A 12283-nucleotide genomic window follows, 5' to 3' on the forward strand; every position below is an offset into this window, starting at 1 on the left:
TGCCAAGAAGATATAGAGACGTAGAGAGATAGTATTCCATCCACGGTGCTATATGCACAGAGGACAGACATGGAATCCCAACGAAACGTGAATAACAGCACGATCACCTTACAATCACCCAATACGTGTGATGTTTATATCTACACTCGCCCCATAGATACGCCTTCATCACAGTCCTGGTTTGAGTCGTCCACTTCTTCGTCGTCTTCGTGCTGTTTGGCCTTCGACCGCATTTCGCATTGGGCTTGTTACTTCGTCTATCGCGATAAGACCGCCGTGCGATACGAAGGCTTCAAGGACCCTGAGACCAGCGAACTGACTGGAGCTATCACAGTATTACCTCACGACAGTCTGGAGCAACGCAAGGGCAATTGGGTAAGAGTTACGACACCAATTCTGCATTTTGAGAGCCATGTTCATGAGAGGCACCATTCGAGGTTTAGGCTCCGTTAGTCTTGCCCACGCGGGGACACACCGTGTCGTTGACCATCGCGCAAGACGATGTGGTGAAGCAGCTGGCGCAATGTTGCTGACGTCTTCAGTCGGGTTCGAACACGCTGTTCCCGGGGTCACTAATAGGGCGCGTTATAGAAACTGATCCACTGAAGTTGATAGGTGACAACTTCATCCCGTGATGAGATATGCCCTTGCCGACACAGCTGGCGTGGCGAAAGGATTCGGTCGGAAGTGTCGTAGCAAAGACGTCAGCGGAAGAGTAGCTCAACGTGTCCGCATCGCGCAGTTGTGCTATGCAATTTCCGCACTAGTGATTTGCACTTTTCGTCCAGTATCAGAGGGTATAGTGCGGCCTGTGGGTTCCAACTTTTGCAAGGACTGTGCAAATTGCTAAGGCACGTCCGTAAGAGGCGTTGAGACACGGTGTGTCACGCCGCAAGTGACGTAGCGCGTGAGTCGCCCCGTGAGGGTGTGCCGAAACACCACTGAAGGCCCAGTGCGAAGCCAGTGAGGTCGTGTCTCGCTTATCCGGAGTTCAGATATCCGGAAATCTCGTTATCCGGACTATACATTACAGGGAACGAGCCTGCTACCAACGGATTTTGTTTCGGTTATCCGGAATTCGTCGTCCGTATCCGGACGGCAAGTACGGGTAACGATCTGCAAGGACGTCATATAGGTCATTCTCATTCGCTTGTCCGGAAAAGCGTCAACGGCCTCAGTCTCTGTCATGTATACTGTATTTGCATTTTTCTGGAAAAGGGTCACATATCACCGGGGCATTGTCTACTGTTTGACTCCCCTTTCTTCAGAAATCACTCCCTTTTAGTGTGTGTGTGGGGGGGAGGGTTCCCCGAAATCCACCCTTGAGGATAAACGCTTAAGAATAAAGCATTCAAGAATAATCCGCTTAAAAAGTACACGGTTAAAAATATATCACCTAAGATAAACCGCTTACTATCCCCGCTTAGAGAGCACCGTTTAATAATCCACCATTAAAAAATAAACTGTTTCAAAATCCCCTCACCATCTAGCACGGACTGATTGCAATTTGGGGTGTATCCCGTTTGAAACCATTAAAAATAATCTTTCAAAAACAAACGCGTAAGTACCCACTGTTAAAAATATATCTCCCAGAATATACGCTTAAAAATCAATGCGCAAAAATAATCGCCGAAATATCCCCGCTTAAATAAAAACGCTAAGGAATCCATGGTTAAAAATATATCGTTTCGGAATCCCCCAAAATCCACCCTACAGTTGCTAGAGTCATGTGGTATGGCCCCAATCAAGATGAAGTCAAGCAAGGGGCTTAAACTAACCTCACAGGACTAAAACTCGCCTAAACTCTCCCAAACTAACCGAAAGAAAGCTAAACTAACCTAACCTAACCTAACCTAGCATAACCTGATCTAACCTGGCGCAAATTGTAATCAATCCGCCTGCGTACTAGATGGTGAGGGGATTTTGAAACAGTTTATTTTTAATTGTGGGTTATTAATCGGTGATCTCTAAGCGGGGATAGTAAGCGGTTTATTTTAGGAGATATATTTTTAACCGTGTATTTCTTGAGTGGTTTATTCTTGACTGTTTTATTCTTAAGCGGTTTATTCTTAATTGTGGATTTCGGGAACTCCCCTATAGTTGCTAAAGTAATGTCGTATGGCCCACATCGACGTGAACTGCAAGCAAGGGGCTTAAACTAACTTCACAGGACCAAACTAGCCTAAACTATCCCAAACTAACCGAAACCAAGCTAAACTAATCTAACATAACCTGATCCAACCCGGCGCAAATTGCAATCAGTGCGCCTCCGTGCTAGATGGTGAGGGGATTTTGAAACGGTTGATTTTTAATGGTGGGATTATTAAACGGTGATCCTTAAGCGGGGATAGTAAACGGTTTATTTTAGGTGATATATTTTTACCAGTGTATTTTTAAGCGCTTTATTCTTAAATGTTTTACTCTTAAGCGGTTTATTCTTAATGGTGAATTTCGAGAACTCCCCAAAGCAAGCAGTGATGGCGCTATTGTGGCGCCACCTGATAGCCACTGAACTAACTGTGCGGTGAAAACGGTGAGGCATGCTCCACGTTATCGGGAACAATCGGGAAGCACTGGGTGGGGTATCGCTGTACAACACACAGTTAGATTCGTGCTGCACCGCTCGTTCTTTCCATGGTATCAGCGGTCCCAAAAATCAGCGGTCATGTCCTTGACAGCCTTCAAGTGCTCTGTTTCGGACATCACGCAAGGTATATATATATATATATATAAAGTGGTAGGGAAAACAAGTGAAAATACCCCATCAGACCCTTCGGCAAGGCTATTATGATGAGGCGCGAGCGATCCTGGGTGTTTGTAGTAGACGGACAATCGTAAAAACAAGGAAAAAAAAACTTTACAACATTGGCCTGGGTTGTGTGTTCACTAATAGGTTATTCATAAATTCAATGTAGGAAAAACATTCTGTTGCCCCACTCGTGCACATACACGAAATCATCTACCAGCCGAGTACATTTTCATATCCTGCTCCTTTGCGCATGTGTCACAGTGGGTCGCGTTTTTCCGTGCGCCTCTGTATCCGTGCAGTGTGTCCGTGCAGTGTAATACGGAGTTCGTCCACTTTTTGGGTTAAACAGGAAACGATTGACTTCACATCTCGGAGCCGTAGACTAGAGCCCTGCGCGGATGGGATTTTTGGCATCCGCATCCGACCCGCATCCGCGCATACGTTATCCGCATCCGCACCATACACAACAGTTTACATCCGCATCCGATCCGCTGAGCAAAACGCATCATCCGCATCCGATCCGCAAAATCCGCACGTTTCGAAAGACGCGTAAAGACCGCCGGAAGCATGTTGGTATAATTTCGGATGCCTCCATGCTGTCACGGAAGGACTCAGTCATGACGACAAGCAAAGGTAACCTTTCAACAAACGCGATATGGAGAGACTTCTGGAACGCGTGGAACGCTACCTCGTCGGTGCTCGCGAGGTTCGAGACTCCAGAATGCCTCCTCTCCCGTCTTGCCGCCGTGCATGGTCAAAGGTGAACCCGAACATGCGCTCGCTGTCGGCTGTCGGCGCGCAATACAAATAAATTGCTGGTGGAAAAATGACAGCACGCGGTATATCCGCATCCGATCCGCTGCCTTCGTATCCGCATCCGATCCGCATCCGACCTCGCGCCATCCGCATCCGATCCGCACACCGCAGAAAGTGCTAAATCTTCATCCGAATCCGCAAGTATCTTGCGGATATCCGCTTCCATCCGCGGATGGTGCAGGGCTCTACCGTAGACCAAGATTAACACATGTGAACAGGTGAATTCAATGCGTCCTCGTTGCTGGCCCAAAAAAAAAAAAAAAAACATGGGACGAGCGGCCATGATGGCATGCGTGTTAGCAGGAATCAGCTGTGCACCAACGATGTCATGTTTTGTTGCAATGGACCTATAATGGTCACTCATTGAATAAATGCAAACGTCTAATCACTACGTGTATGTATAGCTCTATAGGTGAGAAATTGAGCTTTAAGTGAGCCTCCTAATTTCTGCGTGGTCGTCACGATGCCCTTCTGTTTGGAGTTGTCAAAATTTGTGGTAACTATACGTATTTCGAATTGATATGTTTCATTAAACCTGACACGATTTATTTTTCTCTGTTCTCGTCTGGTATTGTTGCCTGGGTGAGGGAAAGGGAATAGAACGCAAACGGAGTGCGCGAACGTAAACGTGCCATGGCTAATTATGCATTACTTATCCTGCTGACGTCACCTCTGAAGTCATTTACCTAAAGTCGTATTAGTCCGCGCAACGGATGGATGGCGCTGACCGTCTCTATCATGGCGTCAGTCTGAAGACACAGGGGCCTATGGGAGTCGCGCTACCTGCTTAGAAATACCGTGCATCAGGCAGCTGGGGACGCCTTGCGTCTCCGAGGCGGTAGCAGAGGCTCCGGCCCGCGCGGTGTTGCTCATCATCGATCATGTGACCCCGGGTCCAATGAGGAGCGTCCCTACCGCTCACGTCACATAGCGATGCGCGTGGCGGCGCTCATCACGTGTCTATCAAGAAGGCGTAGGAGGGTGTCTCGCGCTAGGGAGGTTCAGGGGTCTATTGCAGGCGTCCGAATCTCGCTACGGTTGTACTAATTGTGGGAAAACTGTTTTCGGGTGCCTAACATTCAATGCAGACCAAAAAACTGAAGCGAAGTTGTGTACCTCTAGACTGCTCCTTTAAAGTTCTTCTGAAGCTGGTCTTGCGTGTTGAATTGATTTGATTTGATTTGGACTTTTCTTCAAGGTAAAATGTCACAAAAACTGAGTGGTCCCATAGCAGAGGCTAGTGATGGGTCCACTAAAGACGTTCGTCAATGACATTGGCAACAGTGGCAGCAAAAAAGAAGGAAAGAAATGTCTAGAAAAATCAGTGTAAAGTACAGCACATAACCACAAAATACAGTCACTGTAAAATAGAGCGACCATTGGTTGTAATCGGCATATTACGGATTTACCATACAGGGTGTTTCAGTTAAATCCCCGGGCTAAATAATTCGCGAACCGGTGCACCAATCGAATAACTTTCTTTTTACAAGTATCTGTCCAATACCGCCTACAAGATGCGCACCGCGTGAATGAGCGGGAGGCGCTCATTATTTAAATAAAAATGCAAATGAGTTTCGTAAAAAAGCGTAACTTCTAAAGCAGGGCGCTGTCGGTATTAAAATGGGTACTACCCCTTTTGGGACCTTCAGTGGACACCTTTCAGAGAAAAATCTGCCACCGAAGCGGGTCATTTGTTGCAGTAATTAATTGGTTTCGGTTTACGTATTTTTGTCGCGGCTGGTCGCGGCGAAGCGCAAAAAGACGCTCTTTCACTCCCTTATCCATAAATGAATTACGTCCTTACACCAATGAATTACATCAATGAATTACGTCCTTTTGCGCTTCGCCGCGACCAGCCGCGACAAAAATACGTAAACCGAAACCAATTTAATTACTGCAACAAATGACCCGCTTCGGTGGCAGATTTTTCTCTGAAAGGTGTCCACTGAAGGTCCCAAAAGGGGTAGTACCCATTTTAATACCGACAGCGCCCTGCTTTAGAAGTTACGCTTTTTTACGAAACTCATTTGCATTTTTATTTAAATAATGAGCGCCTCCCGCTCATTCACGCGGTGCGCATCTTGTAGGCGGTATTGGACAGATACTTGTAAAAAAGAAAGTTATTCGATTGGTGCACCGGTTCGCGAATTATTTAGCCCGGGGATTTAACTGAAACACCCTGTATATGTACTCGATCCTCCGATTGGGATTGTTGGCTTGTAAAAAAAAAAGGCAAACATAGGGATTCGGGAAAGCTGTATATCTGAACAAGCCTCGTATGTGCATATAATTACAAAACGCACTTTTCAGGGGAAGGGAGTTAATATCTCCAGTTAATATCTCTTTTCTCTTTGTCGTTCCAGTATCCGGTACAAAGTAATGCTGATATCGCAAAGGAACGTATATGGATGGTGATGGAGAAGATGAACAGCGATTACGCCAGCCAGTATGATGTCCCTAAGAACAACTGCCAGAAATGGGTGATGCTGATGCTCGAAGAGATTGGTGTGTCAATGAAGCCCTCGATAACGATCCGACGTGTTGCCCCAACGTTCCTTGGCGACGAAGCTCCATGCTCAACTGCACTGAATACCTTCACAGATGCCGCTTGATCACGAAGCCCCAGCAGATGTTCAGAAAGGCTCGAGTTAAACAGCTATTATTAGTCTAATTCACGGTGGCAAAAACGGTCGTTTGAAGTTAACTGGATGGTAATAAAGATGTCCAACCATAGAGAGCGCTCCAGGGCAGATTGTTGGATGTACGTATGTTCCATTGCCGATATGATTAACTGGCGAAATCCTTCTACTTTCGAGTCCTGTGTGACCGTTTGGGGACGTCTTTCATTTGCGTGGGGCAGGTGAATACCTTTGAAAACGGACCTGTTTGGTGTTTTCCGAATCTTCCATGGCATTTAAAAATTAAAGTCTCGGTCATCGTTCAACGACCCTTGTATGTCCCTATTTTTAACAAGTATGACGTCACAGGGTGCGGAATACGCCACGCGCATGGCAACATTGCGCCTCGAAGCTCCAACATGGGGCGGAGACCGAGAAGGTGTGTCCCTTTTTTAGCTTCAAATGGATGTCGGCATGAGAGGCAACGAAAGCAGGGAGTAGTGAATACTTTCAGCGCATCTCAGCTGGTAGTTCTTCCCTAACAGTTTCGGACGACGCCCGACACACAAATGGACGTTACGTAGCTCGTTGAGAACGTTACGAACTCCAGAATAGAGTGCAATCACGTGACAGAGCTGTACGACGTGACCACGGGAGTAGGGTAACCCTCGGGTAGGCTGTGGGACGGGCGCCAGTACGATTCTCAACATGGCGGCAGCAGACGACAGTGACATTTGGGCCTGGAGACATCGAAGCCGCTGTCCGCTGCTTCGCTTTAGTGTCACGTTGTCGACTTCGGTACGTGGTAATCTGCGTGGGTTCGTAAAGCATGCATGCCACGAATTAGGGGTATTTACCGCACGGTCCGAGAAACGGTAACACTGTTCTCGTCTCCAGCTAGCTCTAAAAGGCACAGAAACAGGTTTCGACCTTCACATGCAATGATCTGATATGTGTTATATATATGGTTCCGTGCATGTTGCTCTGAATAAAACATGAGGTAGCAAAATCTGCACTGGAACTTTCCTGCGCCCTGTATGATGCTGACGAGACGAGCAGCAGCAAAAGCAGACGACCGTAGATTTCAATGCAGACGACAGCTCTGACGGCACTACTCTTAGCCACTCCCGTCTGAGAGGGGGTAGAGCAAGTCCATCTCGAGTAGGCGACCTGCTTTTGGAACGGATGTCGTAATCTCATCGAGTAGGTTTTGGAACGCGGAGAGTAGCTACTCCCTACTCTCGGGTCGACCCGGAGCCCTATTCCGAGCCGCTGTCAGAGCGCCAGCGGCGGTGTCGGTACAGAAGTATCGGTAGAATGCGATAACGAACACCGGGAGAGATACCTTTTTTGGTATTCGCCGATACACTTTTGGTATTCATATGCACGATACACTTTTGGTATTCGCCGCCTGAGGTTGTGGAAACCCGTGATACCACAACTGGCGCCCAACGTGGTGCCCGAACCCACGACCCTGAGATGAAAAGTCTCGTGCTCTACCAACTCGGCTAGCCGGGCCTCCCGTACCCGCTGGTCTACTCCGCACGGACGATCCTACCAAGGCGCCCCTCCCCTTCAGGGGACTAACCCTAACTGACTGTCACCTGAATGACCCACCCATCCTACTTACCGAAGAAGAGAGGAGACTCCCATGTCCGCTTTGCGGAGAACCGGAAATTCACCGCAGTACTCACCGACGTGACCAACTACGCAAGGCTAAGCAGCAGGCCGCCCAATCCGCCCACGGAGATGTCGCCACAGCATTGGCCTCGCTCAGAAGGCTCAGGCCTGATCTTCTGAAGGCATCTTCCCCTACCAAGACGATGTCCGACGACGAACTATGAGTGACGGGTGGGACCCTTGAGGGTGAGGGGATGGTGGGCCATCGCTATCAGTTTTGATTGTGTCACGAGATGGCAGGACAGGTGGTTGACGACACGGGTTAGGGGAGCGGGGCAGGGAGATACAAGCACACGGGTGTGAGTGCTCAAGCAGCACAATGTACTGAAAGTCGAGTGCAATAGGGGTGGACGGGTAGGTGGAAGGCCTTGAACAGGCTTGTGCAACTAAAGAACTTTGATAAGACACATACCGTCCACCCCTATAGCACTCGACTTTCAGTACACTGTGCTGCTTGGGTGGTTTGGGCGGCTTTTGTTTGGCGGCGGTGTTAGGATCTCGCCCATGTAACTAAACTATGATAGAAACCTTTGTTGCTGCTGTTCAAACCTTTTTGCGTGCTGAGTCTTCCTCGGCGACGGAACGGACGGACTGACGGCCCGAGGTTGTGGAAACACTGGTTTCCATAGCCCCTTGTTTAGGAAGTAGATGACAACGCGTTGATGATGGTGAAGAAGTCTCGCGCTGCTCGCTCAACGCACGAATAATATGATATTGTATTGTGGTCCGGGATACAGCACCGCAATCTATTCACGGACATTTTGCTGACGACATACACGCAATTAGAAGCAGTGGGCATAATTAGGTGCGATATTAAATTCCCAGAGAAGGAGCTGTGAGGACATTTGACAAGTAGAGCAATGTAAGCTCCAGGAAGACCTTTGTGCATTGTGCTGGTAATGGGACAGGTATGACAGTGAGGAATTGCCTCCGCCTGTGAAAGTTGCGCATGCGCAAAGTCACTGTGACTTCAGCAGCGCGACTGCGACTGTGCTGATCTGACGGCACGAGCGCGGACGGCGAAAAATAGAACAAGTTCTATTCTGCGCGGGCGAAGTCCTAGCGGGTTGAACGCCGCCGGCCGTGCTACCAACTAGACTATAGAGGGCGTGATTTCCCCCGCGCGTGCAGAGCCATTTATAGGGAGAGTTTGGCTATTCTTTGATCTTTTGCCGCCTCGTGGGTGGAGCCTATTTCGACGTCAGAGTGGTCGATGCGCCGCCTAAAAAGCCTGAATCCAAGCAGAATCCGCTTATCAGCCATCTGGTGCGCGCCATATTGATGCTGTCCGCCAGCTTTGTTGTCGCAATGAATGCAATCTACAGGAATAACCGGCTTAGGACCCACAGCCGCCTGTGATAAGGGGGCTTTGTTGCCAAACTGAAAGAGTTCAAGGACGAAGGGCGTTCGAAGGACAATGTACGCACGTGTCTGGCCGTCTTGCATCGTAAACAATGACCAGCATCAATATGGCGTCGGCGACCGGCTGACAACGGGACAACAATAGAGCACGGCAAGGGAGGTGGCTTAGCCGTGACGTCGCATGACGCGCTTTAAGTTAGGCTCCTCCTAATGGCCAAACTCTCCATATAAACGGCTCTGCGCGCGTGGCGCAACTGTATTCGCCTCGAGATCGAACTGTAGGTGGCGCTGCGACGGATGCCCTAGTGGGGATACGGCATGGTCGGACGCAGTAGGCTCTGGCTTTTCTACGCATGTATCGCAGTGTTTCTGGATGAAATGCTGCTGTCAGTGCCTCACATATTGCGGATGTGTTGAAATGCGATACTTAGAACGCTGATGAGGTGTGGAAGTTGACAAAAAGTGATGCACTTCGAAACGCTCAAGTCGCGAAGTTGTGAAAAGAAAATCTCCTGTGCGCTTTTGAAGGGAAACACTGCCTCCTTTGTTCCAAGCTGGATTTTGTTTTGCAGCTCTCGCTCGAATATTTATTCGTCGCTTGTGTATATAGCCGTCTTTCCCTGTACCTCTTTATCTTACGTCGAGACAACAAGAATTAAGAAAAAAGAAACACTCAGAACTCCTGATCCACTGATCGAAATGTACAATGTACTAATCAACAATAATGAATCTGAATGTACAAATGTGCAAGAATGCAGCATAAGGGCAGAATAGCCCATGAAGTATTCAAGCCCTTCGCTACAATTTTTTGCGTCGAATAAGAGCAGTGATTATTCAGGTCGTGCGAGTCCGGGAGAGGTTCGAGGTATGATTCGTTTCTTGTGTGGGCATTCATTAAATGGTGCTAAAATATGTTACGAGATGTCTCGCTGTGTGGTGGACTTGACTTTGTGTGGGGTGCTACCGGTCAGGTAATAACTACATATAAACTAAGTTTTTGGTTCCAGCGCAGGTATATTCTGAGACACGCTGTTGCACTCGCGCTTCATACCCCCAAAAAACACGCGTGTTTTACATAGAACGTTCAGTTTCATAGAACATAGATGTTCAGTGATGGTCATAGCATTTTACCTTGAATGCGTGTGTTCAAATGATTACGTATGTGAACGATAAAAGTTTATCCTGTCATACGGTCAGATGAAATGAGATGAAAGCTTGAAATTCACACATTTAAAAACACCCGTGTCATAAATACATATGAACATCGTATAACATACATATTCATGCATTCATATATTCCATATATTCATGCATTCGATACAATTTGTGTTTAGCGCGTGCAGAATATCCTAACTCAGCATTATGAAGTAACTTCGAAAAGCTAGCACATAAACCATTCAATAAATAACTGACATAGTTTTATGCTTATGATTTTAAAAAAAACTTAAAACATTGACCTTAGCTCTTGGTACGTTTTATTTGACACATAGAACCGCAGTGACAAATATAATATAACAAAGGACGAGTGGGATCTGCATACTGGAACATATGCATGTTCCGTAGTTTTCCTCCCTGCTAAGCACGCTGGTGCAGAGAACTAGAGAAGTTCAAAAAAGACTTCCACCAAGTCATTTTCACTCATTTTGAAGCGATTTTAAAAGCTCAAATGTCCAGAAATTGATCCTTCCAAGCACGTTTTCGAGCATGATAACCACAGCGAAAGCACCCACTCAAGCGGCGCATCCCCACTAAAGGCAGTTCACGGAGCAGCCGCATGGTGGCGACGCTATTCGATCTCGAGGCGAATAGCGCGCGAACGCGCAGCACAGTTTCGTCGGACTATATCTGCGCCTTTACGGGCGACGCGTTTGGGGCGGAAGAAATACCAAATTCTCTTCGCTAGCGTTAAGTTGCGTCACATGCCACGTGTTCTCGCTCGCGAACGACACTTTCGCGCTGCCGACATACAGTGTGCATTTAATAAAGGTTACACATCTTTGATCGCGTCATAAAGATAGAAGGTGATGGTTCTGGGGCATCAAACTTCGCAGACTGATAAGTCTTTCGCCTGAAGCTTTGTCCATATTTTTTTCAAATGCTGTCACTTTTGTAGGAAAAAAGTTAGAAGCAAAGCAAATTCTCACCCCGTGCATTTCCCATGGCCTCTACCGCCCGCAAACCGCCATTTTTCCCTCTGTCTGCTTCACTCTGTCTGCCTGAGGGCAGGCGAATACTCTTGTAAAGGTGAGGTGCTTCCCGAATCTTCCGTTGTTTTTAAAGACTGAAAGTCTTGGGTCAACACTGAATTATCCTTGCATTTCCCTATTTTTAAGAAGCGTGACGCCATAGGGGGCGCAATCTGCACCGCACCTGGCAACACTCCTCCTTGAAGCTCCAACATGCTGCGGAGACCGGGAAAGTACGTCCCGTGTTGCAGTGATTCCTTACCTTCCAATGGACCACGTATCATATCGGCATGAGGGGCGATTTTTTTGCACTTCGTTCTTTCTCCGTTTCTTTTTTCTTTTTTTTTTATCGATGCTTGTTCGCGGTCGGTCACCCTGCCATGAAAGCGAGCCTCTGCCAAGAAGATAGACAAGTAGGGAGATAGCATTCAGATCGCGCGACAGGAAACCTTTTTCTACTCGATTCGATCCACAGTGCTGTCCAGCGAAGCGTCATGGAACCCCAACGAGACTTGGATGACGACTCCTGCAATATATGCGACGTTTATATCTACACTCGTGGCGTACATGGATCTTCATTAGGAGCCTGGCTTACGTCGTTCCCTTCGTGGAGCTTGGCCGGTGCCTACCTTTCTCATTGGGCTTGTTTCTTCGTCTATTATGATGGGACGGTGCTGCGATGCGAAAGCATAAGGGACAGCAAGACCGGTAAACTCATTGGATGTACCGCAGTATTACCTCACTGCGATCTGGGAACACGCAAGGGTGATTGGGTAAGAGTTTACTACATCAATTCTACATCTTGATAACGATGCTTGTGAGCGACAGCACCGAGGTTGGGGCCGTTGGACGACCAAGGAACCTGTTAGCAC

The 12283-nt window shown here is 47.8% G+C and overlaps 1 long non-coding RNA gene across 1 annotated transcript; it reads left to right on the forward strand.

Moving 5' to 3' along the window:
- LOC135384214 (uncharacterized) lies at positions 1-6300 on the forward strand. Its single transcript, XR_010420292.1, has 2 exons — positions 1-375; positions 5929-6300. It is a non-coding gene; the product is annotated as an uncharacterized LOC135384214 (long non-coding RNA).
- The last annotated feature ends 5983 nt before the right edge of the window (positions 6301-12283 follow it).

The sequence above is a fragment of the Ornithodoros turicata genome, chromosome 2 (genome assembly GCF_037126465.1).
Source record: "Ornithodoros turicata isolate Travis chromosome 2, ASM3712646v1, whole genome shotgun sequence".
Lineage (NCBI taxonomy): Eukaryota > Metazoa > Arthropoda > Arachnida > Ixodida > Argasidae > Ornithodoros > Ornithodoros turicata.